General features: G+C 38.6%; 1 protein-coding gene across 2 annotated transcripts in view; it reads left to right on the forward strand.

Annotated features, from left to right (window-relative positions):
• Positions 1-16,688: 16,688 nt before the first annotated feature.
• Positions 16,689-19,423, forward strand: part of LOC113048395 (solute carrier organic anion transporter family member 1C1-like) — a 49,938-nt gene continuing 47,203 nt past the window's right edge. For both annotated transcript variants that reach the window (XM_026210184.1, XM_026210185.1), the window contains exon 1: positions 16,689-16,783. The gene's annotated coding sequence lies outside the window, so the exon portion shown is untranslated. The remainder of the gene's footprint in view (positions 16,784-19,423) is intronic.

Below are 19,423 nucleotides of genomic sequence, written 5' to 3' on the forward strand. Positions count from 1 at the left end.
ATCATGAGCATTTTGAACTTCAATCTCAAAACTGAATGATTTAAGACCCTCAAGTCTATAATCGGATGCAACCCCCCATCCTTCTTTGGAACTGTGAAATACCAGCTGTAGAACCTGGACTCCCTGTCTTGAGAAGGGACCACCTCGATGGCCACCTTCTCTAATAGGGTTTCACTTCCTGTTCCATAACCAGACCCTGCCCGGGGCCGACCATCGTCGGAATGACCCCGTTAAATATCAGCGGTACAGAGCCGAACTGAATACGGTAGCTTTTTCTACTGTGTGCAGGACCCATTGAGATACATTTGGCAGTAGTTTTCACTCTCGCTGCTAAATAAACTACTAAGGGAATCAGTCTCTCGAGACTGACCTCTGGTGTAATAGGCCCCCACAGGGGCAGCGAGCGTCTCTGCCCCGCTACGCGCACAGGCGGAAAATACTGAGAATGATGCTCACTGGGGACCGCTGCGCCCTGGAACACTGGCAGGGTTGGCAGACCGGCCCCCAGAGGGCGCTGAGGCGAGACGGGAACCGTGTAATGCGGTGTACGCCGCTCCACCCCAGTAGGGGCCGCCCTCTGCAGTCGTGACCGAAACGTGTCAGGACTTCTTAACCGAGGGCCTCACAGCCTGAAGTACGGCCCTCAGATCTGCCTTCGGCTGGAAAAAACCCTGGTTCAGAGCGTTGCTTCAGCCTCCGGTCCCGACGCAGGGGGAGCGCGGGTGGCAACTCTCTGACTACAGATTGGGAGGGCTGCTCTCACCCAACAGCCCCTCCAGTATATATAATTAATATAATATAATATAATATAATATAATATAATATAATAAAATCAGACGAGTAAACACGGTCTGCATTGTTAATATAATTCATATCTAACTTCTCATAGTCAGATAGATACTGAATTTAATTCCTCAGCATTAATGCAGTTAACCAATCAGACGAGTAAAGACGGTCTGGATTTGGTAAGATTTACATCAAAACTGAAAATGATGTAGTACACGCGCTGCCTCAGCAACACGGGAGCCGCTTAGTCAACACAAACAATATAAATCTCCTCGGAGATAAGTAGCTGCAGCTGTGAGTTCACAGAGGGGGAAGGAACCGCTTCGCGTGCTTCCAAACCTCGATGAACCCTAAATCTAGGGAATACGTGTGGAGATAGGCAGAGCCGTCTTCGATCCGTCCTAGATATGCGAGAAGCACAGTCAGCCCCCTTATTTTTATTTTTATTTCGAGAGCTGGCTGCGTGAGCTGTGCTCCTCATTAATGCTGCTCGTTATACAGTTAGGCATAATATGCCCGTGACGTCACACTCTTCTAAAAGACAGATTAGATATCATATTCAGAGTCGCTCATGCTAAACGCGTTCCCCAAAGCGTTTCGACGCAGCTCAAGTTCCTGAAGTGGAACGATAATGTACTTCTTCACTGATGTTATACAATATACTTATACAAATGGAACAAGAATGTTTACAGCATCTAATGCTTTTATCTTGCAGTGAAACACATCTAAGAAGATGAATAAAATCAAGTGAGCCACAGAGATGGCATTGTCCAAGAGCACAGGCATGTATTTTTCTTTTCTGCATTGGTAAGAAAACTATTAACTCAAAGAAAGTATATGTAAACATTTAAAATTCATATACTAATAACGAACAAGAGTGCAGATTAAGTAACAAATATATAAAGAAAACCACCCAAGATCAGTAAACGATTTTTAACTATTACTTTATTCATTTTATATTAAGGGAGTTCATCCAGAGGCAGTGAGTGAACTTTGTGTCCTGAAACCAGAATCAGTTGGGAAGAATGAAACCAAGTCTACCCAATTAAAAGTCTTACACAGGTAATGCACAACTCTGTTTGTGTGTGTGTGTGTGTGTGTGTGTGTGTGTGTGTGTGTGCGCACAGCTATAGCTTAATGTCTTCACGACTCATCATTTGTGTTCATTTCTTTAGGTCCCCTTCCAGATGCTGATGTCTTGGCTTCTGGTGCAAAACTAAGTCAGATTAATCCCAAGCATTTGCTGCCACACATACTTGAGGGCATGTCAAAAGTAGAGTTGTACTCGTGGCAGTCCACTTTCATACCAGTGTCCCCGTATAGCTGCAGGTGTTCCTGATGTTAATTGTCCCCCACTACCTGTACTTGGTTTTCAGTTTGGCTGTAATTTTAACATAGTCCAGACGGACGAGTGCATGATCCATCTGAAACATTCATTTGGACTAGTGGAGGTAAAAAGCACCTCTGCTGAAAACATTGCTCACGTTCCATTTATGAAAATTCAAAGAGAACTAGCCAAACTTAAAGAGACCCATAAGTACTACTGGCAGGTACAAGGTCAGACTGCAGTCACTGGTCTACACTGGTGTGACTTTGTTACTGACACAAAATCAGATTTCATAATACAGATGATCTGGCGAGATGATGCCTTCATAACATCAATGAAAGTACTATTATAACGTTTACCTGGATGTGTATCTTTCAGTGGTACAGATTCTGTTCATATTATAGTATGAACCTAAGATTTATTTTTACATTCATAGTAAATATATACTTTATGTAGTTGAGTAGTATGTAGAATATTTTGTAGTAGATCTTTGGTAACATATTAGATACATCACAAATTATAACAATAAATATATTCTACTTGCTATTAATTAGATAAATGTACATACCAAGGTGAATACTTTTTGTATTAAATCTTCTATAATGTATATGATATGCATATTCTTTTACTAGTTGCGTATATTTACATTTGATACACTGTATGATATAACAAAGAAGATTTTTTCATGAGTTCTTATAAAAATACTTTTCATTGTCAACTATTTCATTGTGTCTGTCAAATTATTTTCAGGGACATTTTATTTAAATTATTTCATTATACAAAATATAAAATTTTACAATACAATAAAAAAAAAGTAAAAATACATTTAATGATGGTAGGTATGCATTGCAACTAACTGAAAAGGTAAAAAAAACTACTCTCAAATGTTAACACTGTAACACTACTATTGTAATAATATACATTCACTGCTCAAGAAACATTGGTCCCTGATAATAAACCATAAAACAGCAATTATGCCAGATCTGATTCATTCTTCCTGACAAGGTGAGTGGCACAACAGAATCCCAGATGTGTTTTTCCTTGACCCTTCTAATCACTCTTTCCACCAGAAGTCTGAGGCATGCAGTCCTGTTTGCTGAAATTGCTTGACACATTTGAAAGGTGGAATGATCCGTCTAGCACCAACACTGGAGAGCATATCTTCAATAGTGAACCCCTTGTCTGCCAAAACCACATCTCCACTGCACCACACAGAGCTACCCCAACCAGACCTTTGAATGTGGTAGTGCACTTATAACTTCAGAGTGGAGTTTCAGTGATGTAGGGCTTTCACAGCAGATTTCTGTATAGTCCAGGATGACATGCATGTTTTGATTGAACAAACAGTAATTCTCTGGCATGGAGGAGCTTATTTGTTGCCTGGACATCAAAATGGGTAGTGAACCCAGGTAATCGTCCTGCTCAGCATAGCAACGCTTACCCAGAAAATGTCAGTGATAACTTGATTGACTGAAACAAACAAATATATATTTAATTATAAGACAGAACCATTGTTTTTACAAAATCATTTAATTCAATAACTGGTGTTTGACTCATTCAGGTATGTTATAATTAGACCAAGATTTCATTGTAATAACTTGAAAGAATTTGCTTTACCAAGACGTAAAGTGACTATGGTTTTATTTTAGTAAAAGTGTAGTAACATTTTTTTTTTTTTTTTTTTATGATTAACGTACCATTTGTATAAACACAGTTTTACTACAAACACCATGGTTAAACTATGGTTAGTAGCAAAACCATGGTTAATCTGTGGATACCATGATTTAAATGTTTTTGTGTGTGTGTGTGTGTGTGTGTGTTTTTTTATTTATAGTAAAACCATGTTTTTTTCGTAAGGGTAATTTTACTACTTGGCCAAAATAAAAGCTCGCCAGTTGCAATATGGCTTACTAACTTTTTAAACGTGCACACAAGACTCTCGAAAAGCATGTTCTCTTCCCTATATAACTTAATTAGTGTAACATTTGAATAAAACTGTTAAAATATAAAATATCTGACGCTGCTTACCTCCTTTTGCCATCAATCAACCATTACCACTTCCTGTGAACGGCGTGCGTGTGACGTCACATGGGGCGGGGCAACGCGATACTCCACCTTTTCATTTGATGACTTTTTGTCTGAGTCATTTTCGTCTGATGACTTTTTGTCTGAGTCTTTTTCGTCTGATGCCTAACGTCGTTAATTGTATGAGACCTGACACCTGACGTAATTTTTCCTGAGACCTGAAGCTTTTCAGTCAGAGGCGCGATGCCGTTATGTCCGATGACTGAAGCCTTTTAGTCTGAGGCATGACGCCTTTTCATTTGAGGACTGATGTCTGAGGATGTCCTAAAATGTACACCGTACAAGTTACGGCAAGGAAGGCATCCATGTTGAAAGATGTCCACATGTCAGAGGTAAGGCTTATAGCCGCAACTTCCTGCAACTGCTCTCTGACCTTCTCCTTCACCTCCTTATATTTATGCTGAACCATGGCCTTCAAACCCTGTGAATAAAAATAAATGTAGCCAATCTTACTTTTGACCTCTTAAATAATGATGAATCACTTTATTAATCACATACATTTCGAGTTGGGATGACATAAGTGGGATCCAACACATGCAGGAGCTCCCTAAATCCATCATCTTCCACAATGGAAAAGGGTTGGGAGTCCTTGATGAACATGTTCACCAGGGCCTCATTTACCATTTCTTTTTTGGAATCTATAATAAAAATAAAATGCAGGTGTATTGTAGGAGCCAATATATTATTTAGATAATGTTTATTATTATTATTATTAGGGGCCAAGCACCGAAGGTGCGTAGGCACCTATTGTAATCGTTGGCGTTATTATTCTGCTTCTTCTTCTTCTTCTTCTTCTTCTTCTTCCGCCGCAAGTCTATGGCAGCCCATAGAACCGATTGCGGGAAAGTTGTATAATTTGGCACACTGATAGAGGACATTACCAACATTAACTATAGCAAATTTGAAGTCTCTAGCTCCTACTCTCTAGCGCCACCACTTGTCCAAACTTTCAATGTTTGAATGCTAATAACTTTTGAACCGTAAGCCAGAAAATGGAAATTCTTTTTTCCTCTGAATCCTTGGCTCAAGCCAAGTCGAATGAACGATTGTTCGAAAAACCTACTTTTTCGAACTCGTCCTAGACTGTTTGTCCGATTTTCACGAAAATTGGCTCAGACCATCTTCAGACAATGCAGGCTAAAAGTTATGGAATTCAAGTTGATTCGTCTAACCGTTCTCGAATAACATGTTAACAAATTTGACGAAAAGCACGCAAATATGCATGTGAGGCTATATCTCGACAACGGTTTAGTGTATTGAGACCAAACTTGGTGTGTGTTATAACATGCATGACCTCAGACTACCTGCAGTGTTTCGACACAGCGCCACCTAGTGGTCAGGAGATATGAAAAATGCATATTTTGGCTTATAACTTCTGAATGGTTTGGCCAAAAATCACAAAATTGGTCTCTTTAGATTCGGTGGGTCATGTTGAGTCGAATGATATAAAATTTTTATGTGTCGGCCATTTTGAATTATGATTTAAAATGCTGTATTTTTTGAATGCAGCATCGAATCGTTACGACAATAATTACAAAAATATTCGGCTCCATGCTCTGAAGGTACTCAAAAAGTTTGGTGACAGCACCACCTTGTGGTCAATAGTTATAATGAAATATCACATAAAGGCTAATAACTTTTGAATAAATAAGACTATTAAAATTAAAATGCTCTCACTATATTCTGTGGCTCATGCCGAGAGCACTGATACCAATTATGAAAAATGGATTTCGTGTCGATATACGAAACGGTTCTCATTTAGCGCATCAACGAATTTGCTGGAAGGGTGCCAAAATGCATTTGAGGCTGTATCTCTGCAACACTTTGACATATTTGCACCAAACTTTGTATGTGTCATCGCCACCTCACACTGACCATGCCACATAAATTTGGTAACAGCGCCACCTATTGGTCAAGAGTAATAAATAATTCATTAACCATGAGTAATTACACTTATTAAAATGCTAATAACTTTTTATTGCATTAGCCTATTTGAATGAAACTGGGCTCAAAATATTCCCTGACGTATACCGATAACATAGATACCAAATATGCCATAGTAAGCTGAACTTCCGGTCCGCCATTTTAATTATGTTGAAAACATACTTTTTCGAACTCCTCATCAACCGTATGTCCGATTTTCACCAAATTCGAATCAAATGATCTTCAGACTATGCTAACTCAAAGTTATGGATTTTGTGTCGATAGACAAAACCGTTTTCGCATACCACATCGACGAATTTGAGGCACAATGAGAAAATGACACTTGAGGCTGTATCCCTGGAATGCTTTGGCATATTGACACCAAACTTTGTGTGTGTCATTGAAAAGTCACACAGAGTACACCAAATTGATTTTATAACAGTGCCACCTATTGGTCAAACTTGATAAGCCAAGTAATCATGCTACTAGAGGTAGTATGTATGATTTTTTTAGCCGTTTCAATAACAATAATTCCAAAATTGCTGTTATTGCTCATTAATGTATTTGGTGTGATGCTTCATGCGATGCTTAGCTCCTAAATTTGCTGTTGGAGTGCTTGGCCCCGTAATTGCTGCTTGCAGCTATATTTATATTTATTATTATTATTATTATTATTATTATTATTAATTACTTTGACTACTGTGTGGATTGTTAGTAATCTGTGCATGCTCGTGCAGTGCTCGATAATGCCTGAGCATGGAGGAGGTGTTATTGCTGTATGTCAGCTCCTTTATGCACAGCAAACATTTCACCTAGAAACATAAATGAATAGACATGAAATATAATACAGCCTTATATTGAGTATTATTATTCGATCAAGACAGTAAAACAATAATAATATACATACCTTATTGTGACAAACCATTTAAAAAAACTCACAGATAGGGGAGGATTTCCTCTTTCTTGCTGGCTACATTGCAAGGAAAAAGGAAGAGGTCACAAAAAGCAAACAACTCCAAAAGGGCAATCCAAATCAAAAAGCAGTCCAGTCCAAATTCAAAAAACCAAAGCAATCCAAAAAATGTTATCTAATTAATATAACAATACTATAATATAACTATTTTAATTAATAATAACAATATACTATAACTAATATAACCTGATATAATCTAATAATATACAGCCCTAACACATATATGACACAATAACGACGACGACAAAACTATATAACTCTTACTTTCTGACTCTACTACAACAATTGATTCAACTACTCCTGACAACACTCACAAGGTGGTTTCGAACTCCCTTTATCGAACTCCCTTTATCAGTAAACGACACTCAGACCGAACCGATGACGTGTCCACACAAATCGAGGCCTCGTTTGTCCGCGGTCACGCGATTTCCATGTTAACAACACAAGCCTCGAATCGCGGCTTCACTGGCACGCCCCTTTTTTCTGACACAAGCTCCGACACCTCGGTTCAAATGTCACATAACTACTTACTGGATTTAGATTTTTGGACTACCCAATAAACATACCCTGCTCTTGGATCTCTCGTCTCCTGTGTCCCGATTATAACAGAAGGACTCCATCCGATCAGATTCAGTGGTGTGTGGTTTTGTCTCCGTTCCCCAGCCAGCAAATTAACCTCCGTCATGGGCAAAGTCAAGTCACCAGTGTTCTACATGGGCAAAGGCAAGTCCCCATTGATCTTCATGAGCAAATGCAAGTCACCATTGATCTTCCTGAATCCAGTCAAAACACCACGGAACTAATAGAGCCTCTCCTCGTCTCTGCTGAACTACCAGAGCCTCTCCACCTCTCTGCTGAACTACCAAAGCCTCTCCTCATCTCTGCAGAACTTCCAGAGCCTCGTCAGGTCTCAGCCAAACTCTCTGAGCGCTCGACTTATGCTGTTGTGGACACAAGGCCACCCTTAACCTGTTCATGTTCTCCATTTCAGACTTGCCTAACCAGACTTGCTCTCCTGTGTCATCAATTCCCACTGTGGTGGTCTTCAGCGCCGCCCTGGTGGGTTCCTGTCTCGACCGCACGGCTGTGGTGGTCTTCTGCGCCACCCTGGTGGGCTTCTGTCTCGACTGCACGGCTGTGGTGGTTTTCTGTGCCGTCCTGGTAGGCTTCTGTCTCGACTGCACAGCTGTGGTGGTCTTCTGCGCTGCCCTGGTTGGCTTCAGTCTTGACCACATGGCTGTGGTGGTCTTCTGTGCCACCCTGGTGGGCTTCTGTCTCGACCGCACAGCTCCAGTTCCACCTGATCCACCGGGATACATGCCCTGCCGGCTCGGCCCTGGCCCCCAAACTTTCTGTTCCATCCTGGTCTTGTTTTTCTTTTTGGCACTTTCTGTCTCTGTTTCCCTCTGTGGACCTGGCCCTCCGTCCCTTCCCCTGATCCTCCACTGGTCCACCTCCCTCCTGGTCTTTGTTCCTTGGTTTGTTCATGTGTTCAGGTGGAGCATTTGGTAGCTGCTCCGTAGAGGAGGGGGTAATGTCACGGTATCTGGTATGTGTTTCCCTGGGTGTCCACTAGTGGTCTCACTTCCCCATAGGCACCTCACCACAGGCACTTAATTTCCCACAAAGCCTTATCCCTTAATCACTGTAATGGCACACCTGTTAATTGCTCTAAGGTGCCTTCACTTTCATTGTCATTATCCTGTCTATTTAAACCGGTTTGTTTTCTGTCTGTGTCATGGAGTCCTTATTTTCCATCACCCAGTTTCCTAGCGTCCCTTGTGGTTCTAGTTTCTTGTTTCTTGTTTGTTTCATGTTCTGACTCTAACTCGGATTTTGACCTTTGCTTACTGGATTTTGATTTTTGGATTACCCAATAAACACACACTGCTCTTGGATCTCTCGTCTCCTGTGTCCCGATCGTAACACATAGCCTATATAAATATAGCTCTATAATGTATAGATATTTATTTATTTTATTTAATTTACAGTGGACAGTGAGTGTACATGAAGTAGAAAGTAATTTGTTATTGTTTAAGATGTAACTTCTTTATTAGTGTTTTACTAAGGCTAATATTTTCTAGCAACACCCAGTTCAGACTCGAGTAATATTGTCCAATCTCTACACTATTATTTTTGCAATAATTGTATAATTTCAGAAAATGTTAATAATTCAGTTTCAATGAAAATGTATTGGAGTATCAATAATGCATTACTCATTAAAAAAGAAAAACAAAATTGTGATTTTTTCCCCCCTCAATTTTACAGTATCCAAAAGACATTAAATTGGAATGCGAAATTTGAAATTACAAGCAGCTTGTTTCCTCAACCATCTGGTCAAGGAAATTAAATGTTTCACATGTTTTATTTGCAGTGTCTACTGCAGAAAAGCAAGATATTTCTGATAGAGGTAACACATTTTGGTAAAATAATTTGACTGCCTCATATTCCATGTTAATTGCTTGCATATTTGTTCTTGGTACCTGAATAATTAAATTAATGTATGATTCAAATTAAATGTGTTTAATTCAGTTTAGTCTTCTTGAATATAAACAAAATCATTGTTTTCATTCATAAAAGACAATGTTCAGGAAGCATGCAAATATGCCAATATGTTTTTATTTGTGAAGCATAATGTTATCCCCCAGACATTTAATATCCTTTACACAGCTCTGAGGACAGCTGGGCCTGACTAAACTAAACATGATAACACTATATTGGGCTGTAATGCTGCATCTTAGCAGTTTCTATAGGAAAATAGTATTGATCAGTGTTTGTCCTTTCAAAGCTTAGGAAGATAAGTTCTCATTTCTGTCTCATCTATTTCTCCTTTGAGAACATTGAGCACAGAATAAAACTTTTTAATTTTTTTTTTTTTTTTTACAATATCACACCAGAGGAAGCCTGTATTCTCATATGTTTGCAGCTCATATCATGTGCGAGGAATCAAGCCAAGCAGAGTGCCTTAAGCTGAGCATACACTGTGCGGTTTTTATCCGATTTTGAGCTGAATTCTGACTCGTGGGACTCTTTTTCGGGTCGGGCCGATTTTCAGCATTGTCGTGCGTCGTTTGTCATGCAGTGTACGAGGGGAAATGAGAGGCAATTAACGTCTCCCAACCGGCAATCGGTTGGTCGGATGGATTTCTGACATGTCAGAAATTTTGGTCACCTCTCGTGACGTATCGCACTATTGAAGCAGGGCTATGAACTGTTTTCCACATTTTCCTCGCTGCGCTTGTGCGAAACCATAAATGATGATTCCTGTTTGCTGAAAATGAATCTGTATGTGTAGGAAACCGTAATGGCTCGTATCAATATTTTATATGCAGTTATGACAGAGGGAGAGCAGTTATATTAGGCGCGTTCAACTTGAAGCAGCGCTGTACAGAATGATCCCTGTATGACATCTTAGAACTCTCACATTGCTTTAATGTCATACAGTTTGTGTAGCGCTGCTTCAAGTCGAAAACGCCTATCAACTTCGTGTGATTGCTTCGGAAATTGGCAGGTCGTAAAATCGTGTCGTATATCACCTAGAGTCCCAGATACAGATCCCCTGTAAAGACCTTGTCTCAGAGGACCACCAGGACAAGACCACAGGAAACAGATGATTCTTCTGCACAGTCTGACTTTGCTGCAGCCTGGAATTTAACTACTGGTTTCGTCCGGTCAGAGGAGAACTGGCCCCCCAACTGAGCCTGGTTTCTCCCAAGGTTTTTTTCTCCATTCTGTCACCGATGGAGTTTCGGTTGCTTGCCGTTGTTGCCTCTGGCTTGCTTAGTTGGGGTCACTTCATCTATCGAATGTGAGCATTTGCCCACTCAAGTCAGTTAAGATGATTAACTGCAGTCAGGTCGATACCCCAATGAGGATGACGAGCATGCAGATGAGCTTCCCCTGAGACGGTTTCTGACAGTTTGTGCAGAAATTCTTTGGTTATACAAACTTGTTGCAGCAGCTGCCCGGGTGGCAGGTCTTAGACGATATTGGAGGTGAAGATGCTGGATGTGTAGGTCCTGGGCTAGTGTGGTCTGTGGTTGTGAGGCTGGTTGGATGTACTGCCAAATTCTTTGAAATTTCTTTGGAGATGGCTTATGGTAGAGAAATGAATATTTAATTCATGTCCAACAGCTCTGGTGGACATTCCTGCAGTCAGCATGCCAATTGCACGCTCCCTCAAAACTTGCAACATCTGCAACATTGTGATAAAACTGCCCATTTTCGAGTGGCCTTATATTGTGGCCAGCCTAAGGAACACCTGTGCAATTATCATGCTGTATAATCAGCATATTGATATGCGACAGCTGTGTGGATTATCTCAGCAAAGGAGAAGTGCTCACTAACACAGATTTAAATTTGTGAACAATATTCAAAAGAAATAGGCCTTGTGTGTACATAGAAAAAGTATTAGATCTTTGAGTCCAGCTCATGAAAAAGGGGGGTAAAAACAAAAGTGCTGTGTTTATAATTTTGTTCTGTTAAATATATATATATATATATATATATATATATATATATATATATATATATATATATATGTATATATATATATATATATGTATTGTGTAATAATATGTATATATGTGTGTGTGTGTGTGTGTGTGTGTAGGACCCCAGGACCACTGGGTAACTTTTTGGATGAATTAGATGCTCTCAACCTTTTCTGAAGATGGTACTCCCCTAGTTATGCTTGGAGATTTCAACATCCATCTAGATATACCTCTGATGGCTGATTTCCACACTCTGCTTGCCTTGTTTGATCTCAACCGAGTGTCAACTACTGCTACTCACAAATCAGGCAACCAACTGGACCTTATTTATACATGACACTGCTCTACTGATCATGTTCTGGTTACTCCACTGCACACGTCGGATCACTTCCTCCTCACTCTTAACCTCAACATGGTCCCTGGCGAACATGGTCCCCATGGCGAACACCGTTCTAAGCTTAGAGCTGCTGAAAGGGTGTGGTGCAAGTCCAAAAATACTACTGACCTTAATGTGTATCAGTCACTCCTATCTTTTTTCTCTGCTAATGTCTCCACTGCTAAAATTATATACTACCATAACAAAATTAACAATTCGTCTAACTCTTGCATGCTTTTTAAAACATTTTCCTCACTTCTCCTCCCCCTCCCCCTCCTGCTTCATCTCTAATAGTTGACTTTGCAACATTAATAAAATTAAATACGTTAGTGCACAATTTTCCACACCACAATCATTCAAGCTCATATCACCAGCAAACTTACACTCATTTACATCCTTCTCTTGACTTTCTGAGGCAGAAGTCTCAAAACTCATCCTTTCTAATCAGCCTACTACTTGACACTATTCCACCTCATCCCCTTCAAAACATTTCTCCTGCAGTTGTACCTGCACTCACTCACATCATCAACACATCCCTCCACACTGGTGTTTTCCCCTCATCATTTAGACAGGCACGTATAACTCCACTACTTAAGAAACCCAACCTCAACCCATCTTTTAGATAACTACAGACCAGTTTCCCTTCTTCCTTTCTTTGCAAAAACACTTGAACGAGCTTGTGTTCATCCAAGTCTCTACATTTCTCACACATAACAACCTCGACAGCAACCGATCTGGCTTCAGAAGTGGACATTCAACTGAGACGGCCTTGCTCTCAGTTGTTGAAGCTCTAAGACTGGCAAGAGCAGAATCCAAATCTTCAGTACTTATCCTGCTTGATCTGTCTGCTGCTTTTGACATGGTTAACCACCAGATCCTACTATCAACCCTACTGGCAAAAGGCATCTCAGGAACCACACATCAATGGTTTGAGTCTTACCTATCTGATAGGTCCTTCAAAGTATCTTGGAGAGGTGAGGTGTCCAAGTCACAACATCTAACTACTGGGGTGCCTCAGGGCTCAGTTCTTGGACCACTTCTCTTCTCTCTCTTCTCATCATTAGGTTCTGTCATTCAGAAACATGGCTTTTCATATCACTGCTATGCTGATGACACTCAACTCCACCTCTCATTCCATCCTGATGATCTGATGGTAGCTATTCGCATCTCAGTTTGTTTAACAGACATTTCTTCCTGGATGATGGACCATCACCTTCAACTCAACCTTGCCAAGACAGAACTGCTTGTGATTCCAGCAAACCCATCGTTCAATCAGGTCTACTTCCGTCAAGTATATTTATGACAATTATAATTGCATACAGTTAGTGTTGGCGGTAAGGTTATGTTCTGGTCAACATTCCACATGCCTGTCCATGCAGCCATGCTTGGACAGAGCAGGGAGAGCAGCAAGACAAACCCCCCTGGGGTACAGAACAGAACAATTATAAGCATATATAATTACAATTCACAATTACATGAGTTGTAAATAAAATGTGATAGAGACTGCTTCCAATGAAGACACTGTAAAGAAAGAACAAGTTAGATCGGATTACAGGTTCAGTTGGTGGAGTTGGGGTTGGAGGAGTGAGTTAATTGTAAGCAGCAATGCGATGGAAGAGACACCAAATAATGGGAATTTAAATAGACCGCAGGTGATAAGTGTCAAGACTGGATTGGAACACGTCAGGAACAGCTGACTGTCAGCTGATGCAAGCATAACTAGCATGGCCTGACTGAACTAACACGATGCTCGATTTTCATCACAATTTCATCATCAATTTAGGCAAATCAACCATAACTCCTTCAAAAATAGCTAGAAGCCTTGGAGTTATGATTGATGATCAGCTGACTTTCTCAGACCACATTGCTAAAACTGCTCGCATAAAATTCAAGGCATTGATGTTTGCCTACAAAACTACTGCTGGCTCTGTACCCATTTATCTAAATTTGTTACTTCAGACTTATGTGCCCTCTAGAAGCTTGCGTTCTGCAAGTGAACGTCGCTTGATTGTGCCATCCCAAAGAAGAACAAAGTCACTTTTAAGGACTTTTAAATTAAATGTTCCCTCCTGGTGGAATGACCTCGCCAACTCAATCTGGGCAGCTGAGTCCTTAGCCATCTTCAAGAATCGGCTTAAAACATCTCTTCCATCTTTATTTGACCCTCTAACTTTAAAACTCACTATTCTAATTCTATTCTCAAAAAAAAAAAATCTAACTACTTTCTAATCTTTTATTAATCTATTTTCTTTTCAATTATTATTCAATTGTATGTGTGTGTGTGTGTGTGTGTGTTTAAATATCTATAACACTAGCTTGCTGTATTCTTTTTTTATTCTATCTGTTTTCTATTTATTTATTATATTATTTAAAATCCCATGCTACATGTACTGTGTTAACCTAACTGAGACTTGTTAAAGCACTTATATATCATTGCTCTTTTTGTTGTTTTTGATTGCTTCCACTGTCCTCATCTGTTAGTCGCTTTGGATAAAAGCGCCTGCTAAATGAATAATATATATATATATATAAATACACACACACACTTTTTTTGTTTGTTTGTTTGTTTGTTTTTTTCTTGTTGAATCATGATTTGAGTATGGCATTTTGTTCTGTGTATCACAGGCAATGTTGTGTGCCCTGCCAGACTGACGAGGATGAAATCTCACAATTGCTGACTGCACACAGGAAGTTGAGCTGAGGCCCAGTGTGAGACACACAACATGCAATCCTTATATCTGATGTTACAGCCTGTTTGTTCTCAGCTAAGCTATAATATTTTAGTCATTATTATTTTAGACAGTTTGTTAAACAGACCACTTTGGATGTTGTTGTATCAAAGGCACAGATATGCAATCAAAGGCAATTAGCAGACATCTTTCAAAAATTCCTTTCTTTGAGAAATAGCCTTTTGGCCACTAGAGGGTATTGTCAGCGCAGTAATTTTTCAACAACAGGATTTATTTATTTACTTATTTTAGTAATTTTAATTTAATATGAATAATGAGTCTCATACAAATAGCTATTTTCTTACTTGCAAACTATTTGCAGCTTAGGTAACTATATGCACAAAACTACAGTGCAAAACAAAGTGACAAACCCTACATCTGAAAAAAAATATTTTTATTAAATATTAATAGACCATACAGTTTGTGCAAAATAAAATTATATTCCATATACAGGCATGTTGATTGTCTGACATACATATGCATGAAAATCTAAGTTAATGTTACATGTGACTAACTTCAGTGTATGTGTGTGTGTGCGTGTGTGTGTACTGAATATGCACAATTAATAATTAGCTGCTGGTGTGTGGGATGATTTAGTTTAACTAAGATATTTCTGCCATTTGTACTTTTCAGTATGTTTTAAGTGAATCAGCTTTATTAATCGTCAGTCATCAATGATTTTTCTTGTTATATAATAATCATTTTATTTTGTTTTGCTTCAGACCTACTGGAATTATGTGCAATATATTTAAATTATTACTTTAGTTTGAACTGTTTTTTTTTTTTTTTTTTTTTTTTACAATGACAGATATGAATAATGCCATATTTGTACTCTGAATGTGATTTCATGACCAAATCAACTTGTCATTGTAACCTAACATCATGTGCCAAGGCCTTAAAGTGAAGGGTCATTTCTCAGAAACACAGGAACTAGAGTGGAAGTTTTAACTGTTCAATAAACTACACACACTATTTCCAATGATTGCACTCACCATGACCGGACTTACCAGTGGACTTGAGTAGGTTGCAGCCTTTTAAGTTTGTTTGATTTGTTCAGTTATATACCAGTCAGACATTATTAGATGCATTTCCAACCTATCATATAGAAGTTAGCCTATCACACAAACAAAAGTCCTCTTTTTCCAAATATCTGCACAATCACGAATGTAAAACAAACAACAAGTTACTGTGTAACCTTCAGACACAAAATTCTGTTTTACTCCTTTAAAAAAATAAAACAAACAGCAGATCCGCTCCATCTCCGAGGAATACAGTGTTCTGTTCCTCAGCCTTACACGGACCAGTAAATTTTCAATCAGGCTATAAGTACAGTCCTTTGATAAGTTAGCATTTTATATTTAGACTCAATATAATTTATGCAGAATTTTGCTGGAAGTGATTTAATTTGATTGTTAATAGCCAGCATGTATTTTTATTCAGATTTAATTTATTGATTACATTTAAGAATCTGACATAAGTGGACACAGATATGACAATTAAATTTTATAATACTAATACATTTTTTTATTCATTGCTGTTTCAGGGTTAGGGTTATAGGGTCTCAACTAAGAGAACACATTCTATTTATTCTATTATAATGACTATTTAATATTATATCAAAACTTTTACTAGACTAGACAAGTTGCATATTAATTGTACTATATATAAACCTCATATTTATATAAATGTATATTTACATTTTTGTATATTTTCTGTTACTGCATAATGATGTTCTAGTTGAGGGCATTTGTAGAGTTATAGGTATAGGGCCTCAAACATAACCTCAAGCCCAGGGGCCCCCGGCCCCCTAAGTCCTGCCCTGTCACTCAGCTTTCACTGTTGGAAATCCAAAGCTGTTTGTCAAAAGCATATAAGACAACATTGGTCTGCTCTGTCCTCTGTACCTGAGAAACTGAGAAACCCCAGCCCCCCCTCGCTGTACAAAAGTGATCTATTGACATGATCACCAGATGGACACGACTGTTTGGTTACTGATTAGAAGAGATGTTATAACATTGAATGATAAGGCCTTCTTGTGAGCAAAGTACCAGAGTCCTCCAGCCATTCTGAGGGACGCAAACAACAGCACAGGTATATATCTGTATCTCTTACTGTCTGACAGTTTTTCTTTGTTTTTTAAAAAGATCCTGTTTTCGCATGTTGTAGAGATTATTTGATTCTGTATCAATATGCATTATATTTTTTGACTATTCGCATGTCTAGGGCTTTTTGTCACATCTGTGAATATTTCTAGTTTTATTTATTAATATTACTTAAATTTCTGTAAAAGCTCATCACATTCACATGGGTTACAGTTGCCAGTCTGGCATTGCATTACTTATGTGAATTCTATCAAAAATTAAGAGTTATTTTAAAAATAAAAAGGTAGCATACAAAGAAATGACAAATCATTATTTTGTCAACATAGTACAAAAATGTATAAAATGTAAAAAATAACTTGTATGTGATAACTTGCCCCGAACTGACATTCATGCAAACTATTCTTGTTAATATTAATATTCTCGATCCCATTTACACATTTAATTTAAAATCATGTGTAACCCTTTCCTTAACCCTGGGGGTTAATTTAATTATTTACTTAAACAAGAATCCTGGATTCCCGGCAGTTGGATGGTGAATTAGGCCGGTAGTTCCTCTTTGTAATTACAAAAAAAAACAATTGTAAAATGAATTTTCCTCCTGTACCAATTTTTACTCAATTTCTTCACTAAAGATCAATTTAACAATTCTTATTTACATCTGCCAAGGATTCAGTGACTTAATAAATTAATTAACTTTCCAGTCCCAATGAAAACCCAAAGGACAATTGTTAAAGGGAAAAAAATAACAAAATTTATTTGTACATTAAGGTAACAACTCCTTTGTTTTTAAAGAAGATAAACAATTCTTCCTGATGGTATATGCAAGTTGCTTCTTTTCTTTTTAAATAATAAAAAAAAATATAAACCTCTTTTGGAGTCTCAGTATGGTTCTTGTTATTTCACACTTCTTATACTTTCCTTCTTAGAATACTAGAACTCAATCAAGATACATAAAATTTCAATTCAGAATCCTAGCAAACACTCAGTTTCCTCCAAAACCAAATAATGCAAAAAAATAAAATAAAACAAAATAGGTCTTTCAAGTTCAATTAAACACTTGAGATAACTTGCAGTTCACACCATAAACTGTTTTTCAGTAATATATGCACATTAGTTACATATCTTTCAATCAATTCAAATGTACGGGAGTCAGTCAAACAGTTATGAAGCACTTGAGTCAGTCAACAGTTCAAACGTATGATCGATCATTATAGTTGGGGCCCAGTTCGTTGGTGCACATTAATCAGATGATGAATTCAAAGTATTCCCACGAAAACCCCGAAGACATTTACGTTCATCCGATGACAGTGAAACAATATTAGGCTTCTCACGACACGAACACTCAGCATCCCTTCGCGATCAGTCTTGAACATGAGACGAATCCAGTCGATCCAAGTCCAGCGATGAAACACGCGATCTGTCCAATTTCACACGTCATTCCAACGTCCACCGCAAATGACTAATAACTTCATAAACACCGTTTTGTTCATAAAGTCAATTGTCTCTATAACCGCTAAGCCATCATTACAAACGGCTTACTAAGTGATGACTCGCAGGATCACGGAAAACAACAAAACAAAGATGCACGTAAAATACGAACAGAAAATAAAACAAGCGTCGTCACTTTACACTTTGGGCTTATATTACAAATAATATACTAGTCTCCAAAAGGATGACACACTTTTCATCGGAACAGTAGACCTTTCTGGCAGCACACTCTCTTAACATGTGTGATTCTTCTCCTTCCTCATTACGTGACTCACGTTATGACGCAACCTCAAGCTCAACAGTCATTGGCTTGCAATAGTACACCTGTATTGAACACACTTTCTCATTGAATACAAGCAAAACGTAGTTGTTGCATCATATTTCAAAATAAAGAAAAATTAAAATAATATCAAATACATTTTAACACAACGTATTTTTAGGAGTCCCTACACACTCCCCCCACCAAAAATCCAGTATGTCCCCATGCTGGTTACAAAAATTAACATGCATCAATCAAATGATAACCACCTGTTTACAGGGCACAAGTACAGGTTGGTTGCTACATATTTCACACAAGGCATAAGGATTACACCACCAAGCATGTGAACTGTTGTAACACCCAAAAACATTTAGTATTTCAGTTGCTGACACATTAACACCACAGTGTTGAGATGATACAGACTGTATGAATGGCATACCCAGCTTATCATAGGTAAATCTAGTATTAGGCCTCCTCTCCCTACTTGATCTACGTACTTCAGGAGGTACAAGCTCAGGCTGAGTTTCATTATCAGCAGATGCAGTAGTCTGTAAGGTAACATCAGGAGCTTCAGTCATTACATCAACTACTTCAGTATCACCCTCTTCAGCTACTAGCTGACCATCAGAAATTTCACTCTGACATTGAATTACTGGTATTTCTGAAACCATGTGAGCATCACCAGACTCTGAACATTCTACATCTTGTACAGGGTTTTCACTTTGTATCTCCTCTGTCACTTGAGAAGGAATGTTTGTCACATCTCCAACATAAAACCCAAACTCAGACTCTGAATCTGAAGAATTACATTCCCTTGGAAAGGCATCAACTACAAGTGGTGAGTTTTCTGACTCAGCGGTTCTACGCTTCTCTTTCGCTCTC

Source organism: Carassius auratus, chromosome 29, assembly GCF_003368295.1.
Source record: "Carassius auratus strain Wakin chromosome 29, ASM336829v1, whole genome shotgun sequence".
Lineage (NCBI taxonomy): Eukaryota > Metazoa > Chordata > Actinopteri > Cypriniformes > Cyprinidae > Carassius > Carassius auratus.